This window comes from Sus scrofa, chromosome 2 (assembly GCF_000003025.6).
Source record: "Sus scrofa isolate TJ Tabasco breed Duroc chromosome 2, Sscrofa11.1, whole genome shotgun sequence".
Classification (NCBI taxonomy): Eukaryota; Metazoa; Chordata; class Mammalia; order Artiodactyla; family Suidae; genus Sus; species Sus scrofa.
Window position 1 is genome coordinate 95,437,883 of NC_010444.4, and position 14,869 is coordinate 95,452,751.

The following is a 14,869-nucleotide window of genomic DNA, read 5'->3' on the forward strand; positions in this document are numbered from 1 at the left end:
AAATAGGTCAATTTTCTATACATGTATTTACTTATTATCTTTTTAGGGTTGTACCTGCAGCATATGGAAGCTCCCAGGCTAGGGGTCAAATCAGAGCTACAGCCATTGGCCTACACCACAGCCACAGCGATGTGGGATCTGAGCTACTTCCGCGAACTACACCACAGCTCATGGCAATGCCAGATCCTTAACCCACTGAGCAAGGCCAGGGCTTGAACCTGCGTCCTCATAAATACTAGTTGGGTTCTCTACCCACTGAACTACAATGGGAACTATGATACATTTATTTTTTTAATCTATTATCTTCTCTTTTAAATATTAATAAGAAAATAGATTAGAACCAAATAATAATTTGTTCAGAAATTTTTTTTTCCCTTTTGAGGAGTCATTCCATAAGTTTTTGAAGTTTCATTTCTGCTATGTTCACCAATAGTTAGTTGAAAAAGCATATTTTCCTAGATTTTTTTCCTAGAAGTTTTAGTTGTCTCCTTAATTTTGGATAGAAATTGGAAATAATCAAGTGTTGAAAATGACTCCTACCAAAGCTATATGGTTTTCCCATCTTCAGAGAAAACAACATATCTTCATAAAATGCCTTCCTACTTAAAATGAATAAATATCCTATGAGCAAATCATGACAATGTGATACAGAACTGTTTGCAGTTCATGAAAAAAAAATTCCAGAAGAACAAAGTTACAAAAATAAAGACACAGAAATTAATGCAGAAAGCCCAAAGCAACTACATTTTTTTCCCCATCGAGTTGGGAAATGCATGGAAACAGTTCAAATCTATTTCCTCAAAAATAAGCAGAAATAAAATTTTGAGGCATGACTGTACTTCTGAGGTCTATAAGGTATTCCAGGCATTCAGTTGATCCCCATAATCTCCAGCATCAAAAGCTTTAAAGGGGGAGTTCCCTTGTGGCACAGCAGGTTAAGGACCTGGCATTGTCACTGCAGCACCTTGGGTTGCTTCTGTGGTGAGGGTTCGATTCCTGGCCTGAGAACATCCAAATGCTGTGGGCATGGCAAAACAAAAAAAAAAAAAACCCAAACAAACAAGGATCAAAAAGAATTAAAATTGATGGTTTGGTAAAATGACTTTACCTGTAACATAAGGTCATTAAATCCTGCTCCGTCAACACAGTGACCTCCTAAACTGGGGAATTAATGGCTGACTGGGGAGATGAATGAGACAGTGCTTACCCCATTTGATTTGGGAGAGACTATAGTGACAGAAAAGCCTATAGGTTTGGGAGACTTTGCCTCCGTGCCTAGACTAGAGCTCTGATTACAGAGAACATTACAGGAACATAATCCAAGTCTCAAAATTAAAGAGTCAGTACCTTCCTTGCATTCAACAGATGGGGGCACACTTCTGTATTAACTGAACTGCTACTTTCAGCCCCCTTCCCTGCTTTCCAAGGTTATCAAGAAAAACTTTATTTTTTATTTTTTTGTCTTTTTGCCTTTCCTAGGGCCGCTCCCATAGCATATGGAGGCTCCCAGGCGAGGGGTCTAATCAGAGCTGTAGCCACTGGCTCCACAGCAACGCAGGATCCTACCCGAGTCTGTGACCCACACCACAGCCCATGGCAATGCTGGATCATTAACCCACTGAGCAAGGCCAGGGATCGAAACCACAACCTCATGGTTGCTAGTCAGATTCGCTAACCACTGCACCACGATGGGAACTCCTATCAAGAAAAACTTGACAGATTCTTTGAAGGGTTTGTTTTTTGATTTTTGGTTTTGGTTTTTTTTTTAACTTTTCAATATCCTCATCTAAATGTTCCTTAATAAAAAGTTGCAGCATGAAAAGAGTCTCCTGAGTGCTTTTTAAAAATTCTTCTATATTATTTGTATCCCTGCCAAGTATTAGATATCCTTATAGTAATCCTTCAAGGAGAAATAACTACAGAATGCCACATACATGTGGATGAAATGTAGGGGTCTAGGCTATTCACTGAAAATAGTCATGGCTAGATTTTGGAGTGAAGCATCTTCTGTCTTTTGAAATTCTGAAAGAGTAGCAATTTGCAGTTGTTCTGTTAGCTCCTCCAGGTCCCTGCAAGGAGGTGAAGTCTAGAGTGTGCATCACTCACATTATCTTTATATGTGGCATGAGCTAGTTCCTGTTATACTTATTCAAATATGAAAAAGTATCACCATTAAAATTACTTTAAAACACTTACACACAACCTCTAGACAATGTTGTTTTAATGAATACATAGGAAATAATGAAAATTAAAAAAACAACAAATAATCAAGCCTAGATAGAATGCTTCCCAATCTGATCCTCTGCAAAGGAATCTTCTCCATCATCAGAATAAAGCTGTTATGATACATTCTCTATTGGGTATTTGTGCCAAAAGGACAACCTTATCAAGGACCTGAATCATAAAAACATCTTGTATTGAATTAAGAGGAAAATCCAACCGTTCACCTGAAGACAGTACATAGGCTTTTAATCAATGGTGAAAACGATTAAAATACTCAGTAGGGAAAAAAACTCAGGAAGATACAAACACACACACACACACGCACACACACACACACACACTACTAAGACAGCACTATCTCCAAGGACAACAAAAGCACTGTTAAAGGTTTAAGAAGAATAGCACTTCTGAGTACCCATTTGAGCATCAAGAGACCTTCCAGATCAGAAACAATACAGGAGGAACCACTCAAGAGATTTTTTTAGCGCCCCCAATTAAATAGGAAAAATACACACATCTATTGACATTTCTCTGACAGATCACAGGATTGGCACCTTCTGTTTTAAATTTGCAATACAGGGTTAAACTTTATAAATTCCACATTCACTTACTACATCAATAATTTGCTATTTTCAATAAAATAGATAAGAATAATTTTTAAAGGTAATTACCACAGGGAAAAGGAAAATAAATTCTCCAGAGAAAAGTACAATTGCTATACCTTGTCATACCCACCAAAAGCTGTTAACACAGAGAGTAAAAGAATCTCATTCACTGTACTGCAGGAGATAACTAAAATCTAAGGGACTTGAAGGCTTTAAAGATGATGCGAAATATACAGGAAAAGAATCTCTGTGGTGGCCAAACATTGCATTATTTTAAAGAAAGCCACCAAAATCTAGGTTATAGTATGTACATTTATGCATATAACAGCATCACCCTCTAAAGGAATGAGAGAAATTTGTAGAAAAATGCCAACAGGGGATTTCAGGTTTAGAGAACCTTCTGATTCCCCAGAACCAGAGAACTAATGAATATTCAGAGAATGAAGCAAAACTAGATCTTCATAAGTCCACATGGGTCATATACCCAGAAGCTGCACGCACACATACACACACAAAAAATCATCACTCCTCTACAAGGAATTGTGAGGTGGTCCCAAAAGTGAAGCTCCATCAGCAAGAGGTCCAGCCAGAAGTTGAAGCTAACTTACAATGAGAAGATTCCCACTCTGCTCTGCTCAGTGTTGCTCTTATCTTCCTCAACACAACTGTGCCAAACAGAAAACATAGGAATTCCTCCAGAGGGGAGAAACATGTTATTTTCTATTCAAAGAGTGGCAAATTTATCTGAATTTATTTTCACCTTGATCCAATTTGTGGGTCAGCCACAAGGACAGTGGGTAGATTACTGCAAGTCATTGGAGTTCTCTAAACAGTTGTTTAGAGAGTTTGCATTTACTAAAATCACTTGGAAAAGGGAACCCTTGCTCACTGTTGGTGGGAATGTAAAGTAACGCAGACACAGTAGAAAACACCATGGAGGTTTCTGAAAAAAACTAAAAATAGAACTACCGTATAATACAGAAACTTCACCCTGGATATATACCCTTCAAACACAAAAACACTAATTCAGAAAGATACATCCACCACAATGTTCATAGCAGCACTATTCACAATAGCCAAGATATGGAAATAACCTAAATGTCCATTGACAGATTAATTGATAAAGAAGATGTGGTATTGGTATATAAATGCAATGGGATATTACTCAGCTATAAAAAGAACAAAATTATGCCATTTGAAGTAACTTGGATGGACTTGGAGGACATTATGCTAGGTGAAATAAATCAGACAAATTCTGCATGGTATCACTTATATGTGGAATCTTAAAAATAGAACTAGTGAATATAGCAAAAAAAAAAAAAAAAAAAAAAAAAAAGAAGAAGAAGAAGAGCAGAGTCACAGATACAGAGAACAAAACTAATGGTTACCAGAGGTGGCAGAGGTGGGGCGGGGCAAGATAGGGCTGGAGAAGTGGAAAGTACAAAGTATTGGGTGTAATAAAGGCTCAGAGATGTATTTTACAACAGGGGAAATACAGCCAATGTTCTGTAATAACTGGAAATGGAAAGCAACCTTTACAAGTTGTATAAAAAAAAAATTTGAATTAAATCACATAGAGGGGCTCTATTCAGAACTACCATAAGCAATTATAGTAGTAGTTAATGGGCACAGCCATGTGTATTTTTAACAAATGCTTTGGTGATTCTTTACACAGTATAAAAGCCTCTGCTCCAACCAGAAGAGATGGTCCAATCCCAAATCAATCCCAATAGGCAGCCAGCAATAATATCTTCGAATGGCCCCAGAGCCAGAACCCCAACTCTTCAAATATTTAAGCTTTGCTTAAAGGAATTAAACTTTATTCCAGGAGTTAACTGTCCTCTGAAAATAAGAATCAGCACAAACATGGCTTTCCAGTTCTTTTCAGATTAAAACTAATTCAAAATTTTCTAAACACAGAATTAAAACATGAAGTCATACAAATCTTTGTAAAATTATCATGCGAACCTATCACTGTAGTCCTACACTTAATGAACTACAAATATACAAACAAAATAAAACATAGCTAAACAAATAATCAAACTCCAAAACAAAGGGAAATTTCTTAGCATTTTTTTTTTTTTTTGGCCTTTTTAGGGCCTCACCCATGGCATATGGAAGTTTCCAGGCTGGGGGTCAAAATAGAGCTAAAGCTGCTGGCCTATCCCACAGCCACAGCAATGGGATCTGAGACATGCCTGCAACCTACACCACAGATCATGGCAATGCCAGATACTTAACCCACTGATTGAAGCCAGGGATCAAACCTGCATCCTCATGGATACTAGTTGGGTTCATTACTGCTGAGCCATTATGGAAATTACCCAATTTCTTAGCATTCTAGAAAATAATTTCCAAAAAAAAGTATGAGTTCTTTGGGATTTTCTAAAGAAATAAAATCAGGAGCTTTGTGATGTATCACATATTTTACTGGGTGAGGAGAATAAAAAATGTAAATAAAAAGCACTATAGGATCTAATTTTTTGTAAGATCAGGATAGAAATATCATGATAGAAACTTAAAAACTCTGCTATGAGATGGCACTACTCAAGTTGTCCTTAACCTAAACCTCCTTATAAAAGATGGGCAGCTTCAAAAAAAGATCTTGACATGGCCCCCTGGGTCTGCCATGGACATTGCTTTCCTGCCAAGCACACACCTGTTAGAATTCTCTTAACTACTGGAACAGAGGTGGCTAATACAAACTATGGCAAAGGAAGTAGGGATCTGAGTAAGGTGACTGGACACAAATTGTGTTTCTTTTAACAGATCACTTAATTTGGCAAGTCCTTGGTAATAATAAGACAACATATGTGGAACTACTTAAAAAGTATAATTTATTTGATTTATTTAACATTATTATTATTATTATTATTATTACTACTACTACTGCTTTTTAGGGCCACACACGAGGCCTATGGGGGTTCCCAGGCTAGGGGTCAAATCAGAGCTACAGCTGCCAGCTTATGCCACAGCCACAGCAACACAGGATCTGAGCCATGTCTGTGACCTACACCACAGCTCACAGCAATACCAAATCCTTAACCCACTGAGTAAGGCCAGAGATTGAACAGCAACCTCATGGTTCCTAGTTGGATTTGTTTCCCCTGTACCACGATGGGAATTCCTGATTTCTTTAACCTTAAATGATCTGACTAGGAAGACTGTGTTAATCAGATTAACACCTGTGAGAAAAGATACACACGAAAATCAAAGGGAAAATATTTTTTATAAAATAAAAAGTCCTTTAACTATACATGTAAAGAGAAACACTGAATAATATTATGGGCACAGTGTTTAATGAATGAACATCCAAAACACATTGATAAAGATACAAAATGTGAGACACATTCCTATAATTTTCTTCAAATTATCAAATAGAACATTATCCATAAAGATATAGACATCCACTATTTCATCTTGAATAATACTATCTATTCATTTACACCCTACTTTATTCCTGAAAAGATCTGACTTAGCTAAGCATTGGTGTACATTTTTTAAAAACTCAATTGTTTGAAAGACAATTTGAATAATTAAAACAATTGAAAATTAAGAAAACATGAAATGTGCATAATTTATGAAACATGTCTTAAAAGATAATTCAAAAACAGTTCTAAAATTTCCATTTCTTAAAATATCAAAATACCAAAATACATCCCCTGGGACTAATAAAGAAATTCTGTATTCAGGTATGCAATATCATATACAAAACTACCTTTTCCCCAACTGAGAGAAAAATAAGGAATGGTCTGAAGCAGGCTTCCAGCATCTTAATAAAGACAACAATTTATGGATCTAGGAACTGCTTAAGCCCTTTAGGTGCATTCTCATTTCATCTTCTCAATAATCTTAAAAGGCAAATATCATTATTTCCCTTATTTTGCAGATGAGGAATCTAAGAATTAGGGCAAGTACTTACCCAAAGTCATACAAATATGAGAGGAGAGAGCTAAAATATAAATACAGTTTAATTTGTATTTACTCTTCTAATGACCTCATTTTTCTGCCTCCCTTTCACTTGATACTTCAGAGAGCATTTCTACTTCTCCACACATAGTTACTACTCTCTGTATATGGTCTCTCTGATCAGATATTTTGTATTTCTTTTGTCTCCAGCAAAATGAAGAAATTCTGCCACAAGCCTTTCTGGCTTCTTCTGTCTCCACCCCCTCATCCCCACCCAATTCACCAAGATAATCTCAGGAGACACAGAGAATTTGTGCATAATGTGAAGTTTCCCAGAGCTTACACAGCCAGGATGCGTGCAGAAGGATGGTTCCAGGACTCCACACTGGGGACAAGATGGGGCACGGGGCAGGTTACTAGGGCTCTTCCCTGAATGTGAAAAGGGGAACATTAAGCCTGCTACTGTGATGCTTGTTCCCTGAGATGTATTGCCATAACTGAAAGAAAAGAAAATTATTTTCTCCAGGAAACCTGCATGTAAATCATTTGTATGCTGTTTAAAAGATTTGCATATTGATGAGCCCAAGACAGCTCATTTTCCTTCCATTTCTACAATGTCTCTGTGGTCATGGCTTAAATCCCATCACAAAAACAGGCCTTTTGACAATATTTCACTGCTAATTCTAAACATGCCTAAGTCATGGAATCTATGCAAGGTCATGTCCTGTGATGGAAATACATTTAGTGATGAGTTGCCTAAACTAAATTGGCTTAAAAAAAAAAAAAAAAAAAGCAGCATCTTCTCAGTGATGTATTATCACCTTACAGAGCATCTTATCCCAATATATTCCTATGAAAACTTCTTGAAAATGAGAAATATGTCATATACTCAAACTGTTGGAGAGCCAGTCCTATAATTTCCTTTCTACCACACTCCAGCAATATTTGCCAGGAGTTTAATAAAGAAGCACCTTGGAGTATTTGAGCACAGTTAGAACTGTGTAGAAATACATGGTGTACTCTTTGCCATTAGTGATGTCCCAGGGAATTTCCCACCATAATCCCACCAATCCCAAACTTTCCCTGTAAAGGAGGCAGCCAGTTTGTTTTCCAGCCCAAATTTCTCCAACACCAGAATTGAAACACAGCCGGCCTGTAACCACTGGACCTCCACTGACAATGACTCCAAAAGTATCTGTCCCATATGGCTTGCATTGGTGGTGTGAAGTAACTTTAGCTTCTGCTTTTAAATCAAGTGTGCTTGAGTCTACTATCATGAAATTGGTTGAGTGGTTGACTCATTTACTAAACAAATATTTTTCATGTGACTGTGTGATGGCAGGTGCTGAACTAGCTGCCGAGAACCCAACAGTGAGCAAGTTAATTCTGGTCATATTACTTGCAGAACCTATATTATCAGGAGAGACAGAAAATTATACAATTACAGGGGAGAGAGTCATAAACACACCTTAATCTTTGTCATCTATATTTAGACCAGAAAAAAAAGAAAAGAAAAAGGAAGAATGGGGAGAGGGGAAAAGAGAGAGAGAGAAACATAAAAAGCACTGGGTTAGGGTTATTCTCACTGATATGCCTTGTGGTAAACGTGATTCAGGAAAGATGAAATCTTGGTTATCACCTGCTACACACAATGTGAACACCTCACCATGGAATGATCGGAGTATTTTAAAGGTTTGACCACTAAACATAAGGCACTGCCTTTATCTTATTTTCTACTGAATTAACTGCAGCCTAGAAGACAAATTGGTTGTGCTAAATTTATTAAAGACAGGATAAAAGAGGTACCAGTGTGGTACCTTCCCACAGAAGTTTTCAAAGGTTATTTTGATCTTGTGTGAATTCTGTTTACCAAAATGTGAAAGCTATGTTTCTACTCCATGATGTAGTAAAGTGGAGTGGGAAATGGGAGGGTCATGTTTTCTGGCCCAACACTCTAGAGTTTATCCTCTTTTCCATTAACTATGCGTGTAGTGCACTGCCGTTATCTTTAGTGTGCAAAGCAATTTTGAAAAGATCAAAACATTTTACCCCCAGGACAAGACCTCTCCTTCCTAAGAGGATACTATGTTTAATCCCAGAGCAACTCTTTTTGATACCAGTGAGATGGATCAAAAACAAAACAAAACAAAACACCCTTAAATGGCAGAATCTTAATTGGTAGAATCACTCATTCTATTGGTAGAATCTCAGGGATGAGAATTCAACTGTTTCCTTCATTTGTTCCCTCACTGGGCATTGTCAGCAATCCTGCTGAAATGAACTGGGTTTAAGGAAAGAGTCTTTGGATGAACTCACCCCATGTAATAAAAGAAAATCCGTGTATAAAATGAAGGCAAAAGCCTACTTAATTCAAGGCAAAAGCTCACCTTTACCTCCATTACCTGGATGCTTGAAGTGGGGGAAAAGGCAGTAAATTATCTATATAATTGCATTATTTCTTTAACTCATTGCATCTTCATACTCAGCTACAAAGTTCTCTCTTTTCTTTTGCAAATAGTTCACTTTCTAAACTTAATTGAAATAAATAAAAACTACATGAAAGCACTATCATTCAAAGGCTCAGAGAAGTATATTGGTCCTACAACAAAATGTTAGCAGTTAACTTTTGCATTACTGTCGTATTACAATATTGCTTAATTGATATTCAGAAACATGAAAGCCCATGCTACTTTCCCATAAAGTGAAGTAGAAAATGTTGAAATGGAGAAGAACAACAAGAATGCATAAATAAAATATGAAAAGTTTTGTCATGTTCTATTAGGATTTTTCACGTTAGCATCCTATTATATTAGTATTTGTTTTCACTAATATGATATGAAAATTGCTGAAATGATTGCATGGTCATATCTTGTTAGGCAACTCAAATTCTAAAATTATATGATTCTAATATAAGATGAAAGAAAATTGTTAATATTATAAAAAGTTTCTAATGTGATCTGAAGGCCCATCTGGAAAAAAAAAGTTTAAGTTACTTTGGTGTGATTTCTTGGAAATATTTTCTTTATAGGAACCAGGTGGTGACAAGGAAGGAAAATTGGCACAAGGATATCAATGCTGGACTGGATTCTTGAATGGAAAATATTTCTCTTGGGTAGGCTCTTAATAAATATGAATTTTTTGCATGAATTTTTTTTATCTATTCTAAATAGCTATGGGTATTGATAGCAGAGTTGAGTATTGTTGTCACTATTTTTTTAATGCAGGAGGTAGCTGCAATGATTTAGTTTTTGCATTTTTTAATAAGAAAAGCCAATATTAGTAATATATCTTTTCATAATTTGCTTTCATCTGAGTTACTACTAACAGCTAAACAATAAACTAACTGCTGAACAATAATGGAGCTTTATGTATGATAACACATGGAGGGTGTTGCTTAAGTTAAGGGAAGAGTTTTTTAGAGCTCACTAGAAACTTTTAAAATTTATCATGCTTATTAATGAACTAATAAACCAGTCAGTAGGCTGCTTTATCAAATAATCAACGGTTAAATCTAAAGCTTACTTTCAACCTGGGCATAAAGATGTTATTTTGGGGTACCAGAAGTAATGTTTGCAATGTAACTTTGAAGTCAAAGTAGTAGACTTCTTTATCAAAATTGGTTTTTATGTTGTAGGAACAAGCCTTAAGAATCAAGTTGAGAACTGAAAGAAATGTTAGAAGCATAATTTATTGTAAAGGATGTTATTCACTCTTTTAAAAATACTGATTTCCAAATTCTATAAGATTCTTTAAAATAATATATTTAAATGAAGACTGCCACTTTTTAATAGTTATATTAATATAACATTTTATACACTGGATAAATCTTTTTCCTCAAAGATGACATTATCAATGATTTACAAAATGATTATGATTGCTTGAAGGGCTTGACTTATGATATCTAGTCCTGACATATATTACTTTTACGAAAAAATAAATTTATCTCAATTGGCTCTTAATGTCAGCTGAAAAGGGGAACCATTTAAAATTAGCTGCCAGACACAAAAATCATCTCAGTTGAAAGGAGAACACATTTAGAAGATATTTTGTAAGAAAGACAAAGTGACAAAACTGACTTTCAGATATGGCAACTTTTTTCCATGCAGTGTATAATATCTTAATTATGGGGTGGATTGTTTGTCAGGACCAGACTATCCCTTTCTCTTCTGCATTTCCTCCAACTCCAAGGGCTTGATGCCATGTTCCAATTCATCAAAAATGATTTGGGATAAGAACCATTTTGATGTAAACTACTCCAGAGCCATTTGGAGCTCTGTGGAGAATCAATAAAACAAATTAGCTTGAAATTACAGCTGAACTAATCATGCAAATGCTTAAAATGATAAGACTTCAATTAAAGTTTTTCTAAATGTCAATGAACCTGACTAGTCGCCGTATCTGTCCCAGTTTGGGATGAGTTCGAGTATCAGGTTTTGGTACCAAGTCTTCTCTTGTCCAAGGCAAAGGAAATCAGGTGGAAGGAGTTTCTGAGGCTAGTAATACAAATTGAAACATCCATAGTATTTTGTGAACCATTTCCAATATACTATATTGTCAAAAGATCAGATTCATCTTGAAACAAGAAACTATTTTTAAAAAGAAGCAATTACAAGAACTACAGCTCTCCTATCTATTTTTCAACAAGAATATATTTTCCTATTTCTATATTGCTAGGGTTTTTTCCATACTGGGAATTTCATATTTATCTATGCTCTAATTAATCAAGATAACATGATCCTTCCTAAAGTTAACATTATCCCAAGCAATTCTTCCAATGTTCTCACTAACTTTCTTTAAATTGCCAACATGGTGAAGATGTCATGTGTCACCCAGGCCCTTGTCTTTATTTCCATCTAGCAGTGGTGGAAGCCGAGGAACTTACACACTGTATTATCTATTGCAATGAGAATTCTGCCAGCCCCAAATCAAATGCCTTTCTTTCCTCAAAGCCCCAACAGTGCTGCCCTCCCCAGCCCACCCCCCATAAATTAGCAGTGTTTAGAAGGAGACTTGCCCACGTTCTATAGATTACTTTAAGGAAAAGCTCTGTCATCCATAATACATTTGGGCTTCTTTCTAGTTGAAGATTTATATATTTTTTTATTGATGGGTTATGAATATTGACACAGGAGATATTCATTGTTTATTGAAGGCTTGTTTACATAAAAGATCTTCACAGGCTACCCCCTAAGTCTAGAGGTCCTGAACCAGTGTCAGGGAGCTGTCTGGGTATTTTTTCCCACGTATTGCACTGCCATTCTGCCAACAATAGAGGCCCATTAACGTTTGGCCCTTCAAGTTACTGCAGCCCAAGCCTCAGTGGCAGGACGTCTGCCCAATATGTAAAATAACGGAATGAATGGATTCCTTGGAAACAATGATAACAAGACCTGGCTGAGCTAACTGTGACAGCATGTGGTAATTTTCCAGCCCGCTGGCCCTGTAAAGGAAACTGGAACACAAAGCGGAGACTGCGGGGCGGGCCGGCCTGAATAGCTGCAAACAAGTGCAGAATATCTGATGATGTCATACGCACAGTTTGACAGATGGGGCTGGACAATTTTTCCCCCTTCAAATGTGTTCTTAACTATTTGTATTCCATCAGCTTCTCACTTGGGAAGTTCAGTCCTGTAATCACCTGCTTGAAAGACTCAACAAACCTGAACTGTCATGTGCTTGATTCAAGTACCACTAGTTTTATGAAGAAAAATGATATCCATTATTAGTGACTGAATGCTGAGGGGAGCAGTGGGGGAGAGGGTGTTGCTGTGGATTAATGCATCATCTCTGCTTTCAGCTGTGGGCCAGGTTTTGAGTCTAGCTCTGACTGAATCCTGCTGTACACTTTGAATAGCATAATGAAGTATTGTTATTGCCTCCGTCTAGTCATTACATCAGGGAAACAGACATCTAAAGTTATCAAAACTGATTACTAGCTGAGCTTTTGTGTCTATAAAATAAATGTGTTAAAAGGCTTTTTTTTTTTTCCAGTCTTATGGGTATTCTCTCAAGGTTGGATGTTTTAGTACTTATAGCACTAAGTGTCACTATGTACAAGTTGGTGCTAGGGTATATCTACAGACAGCGGCTTCCCAAAACGCCTTGGTATATAGATCTGCTGTGTGTGTGTGTGTGTGTGTGTGTGTGTGTGTGTGTGTGTGTGTGTGTGTGTGTTTAGGTTGGTGCATGGGAGACAGAGAAAATGAAGATTGACAACATTTATAAAAATCAGACACAACTCAATTAAAATTCACCGAAAATAGTAAATGAACCGGCATCCTCAGTTTAACTGTGATGACACAAGACTGTTGTTCTCTTCCCTTCAAATAAGTAGTTCCTTTAGATCTCACATGTCTTCACCATTTCGTTCATGTAGTTTTTTTTTTTTTTAATTTACTTTTCAAGGAATTTATGTAAATATATGTAGACTACAGAAGGGGTCTCGGATACAGCTTTATTCTTTAATCTTTTCATCAAATAGCTACCAAAGCAGGAGAGCCAAAGGATTCTAATTATGGAGAAGAGGTGTGTATCCCACAGAAAAGCATGGCGCACTGCCTAGCGTATGGAAACGAGAATAATCACAATAGCAAGATAACACAAATTAAAGATTAGGATTTACAAAATACTTTTTCAACCTAGAAAGTACCACACACTAAACTACTTTCTTCAGAGTCTCACAAGTTATATAAGCTGTACAGAAACTATGCTGAACTTAGCCTTTCCTATCTTATCTAGCATGATTGTTGGATAAGAGAAAAAAAATGAAAGCAAGGAGACTCCTCCTCATCATCCTTGAAGATTTAGTAATTCCCAACTCATCTCTGCCCTCAACCTCTACCCCACTTTTTAGATGTGAAGGAAAAAGCATGTCTATGATATTTTCTACCCTTACCAGCTCACCTGGACACAATCAAGCTATGCTTTGGTCATCTTTCATGCATCCATTCTATGAGTACCTGCTATCTGATTGGTACTGGGCTACAGCTTTATTCTGTGCAAATACTCCAACCAGGATTGTATTACTTCTTTAAAGTCAGTGTTTGAGGGTTATTTGCACCATGTACATTGCACCAGTGGCTACATTTCAACAGCAACACTGTGGTTCAAAAACAGCCATAATCTATCCCTAGACCATGCCTAAGTTTGAGGGACTAAGTGGCTGTCAACTCCTATACTGAAAGAGAAGCTCATGACAGGGCACATGGTTTATGAGGAGGAGCTCGTCTCTGCTTCCCACATTTCTCACAAACACCAAGGGCATTCCTCTATATGTTTACACCAGATGGAGCTCCCCATCTGTTATAAAAAGCTGAATTGTTTTCTTAGTAGCTGTGGTGCTTGTATGCCTAAAGGATACTGAAAAGGTGAGAGCAAAGGGAGAAAAAAAGTGGGGATGGGTAATAAGATCTTTCCACTATCACAGGTCATAATCTAAAGCTATCTGTAAGCGGTTCTTTGAGACATGATTCTGATCCAGCTACAGCAGTGGCCTGGGGGGGATAGTCTCTCCAAGAAGGCTTGGAGATCATAGCCAAAAAGATGAGTTGGGAAACAATTTGATACTGGGTAGGCAAGAGACACAGAATCCTTCATTCCCACTGATTATACTGAGTTAAAGTGTGTTGACATAGTGGCTTTCTCAGAGTTTTTATCTGACCAAAAAGCCAAATGACGGGGGTTAAAATATTATCAGCTAGAATGACAATCATGATATTGTTTCATAATGACATATCCTGGGAGTATGTTTGAAAGAAATTGATAGATGAAGTTTCCACACACATTTAATGCAACCTATAAAAGTATCAGTAAAGATAATGTCATATAAAGTCAGACGAAGGATCTTCCAGTCCAGCATGGCAATTCGTTATTTGGAAGGACATATTGTCATTCAAGTTTACACCTCCAATAGTAATTTATTTCTGCAAATATGATTAAGCCTGTAACAATGAGACTATAAGTATACCGGTACTTGATCCACCCAAAGATTTCTTGAATCTGCTGGAACATAAGCTTGTCATCATTGCTTGGAGTAAAAAGATTCCTAAATATCTCAGCCACTTCATAAAACCATGCTTCATGTTTATCTGAAATATACAGTTCAACTAAATAGACATTTATTGAGGATTTAC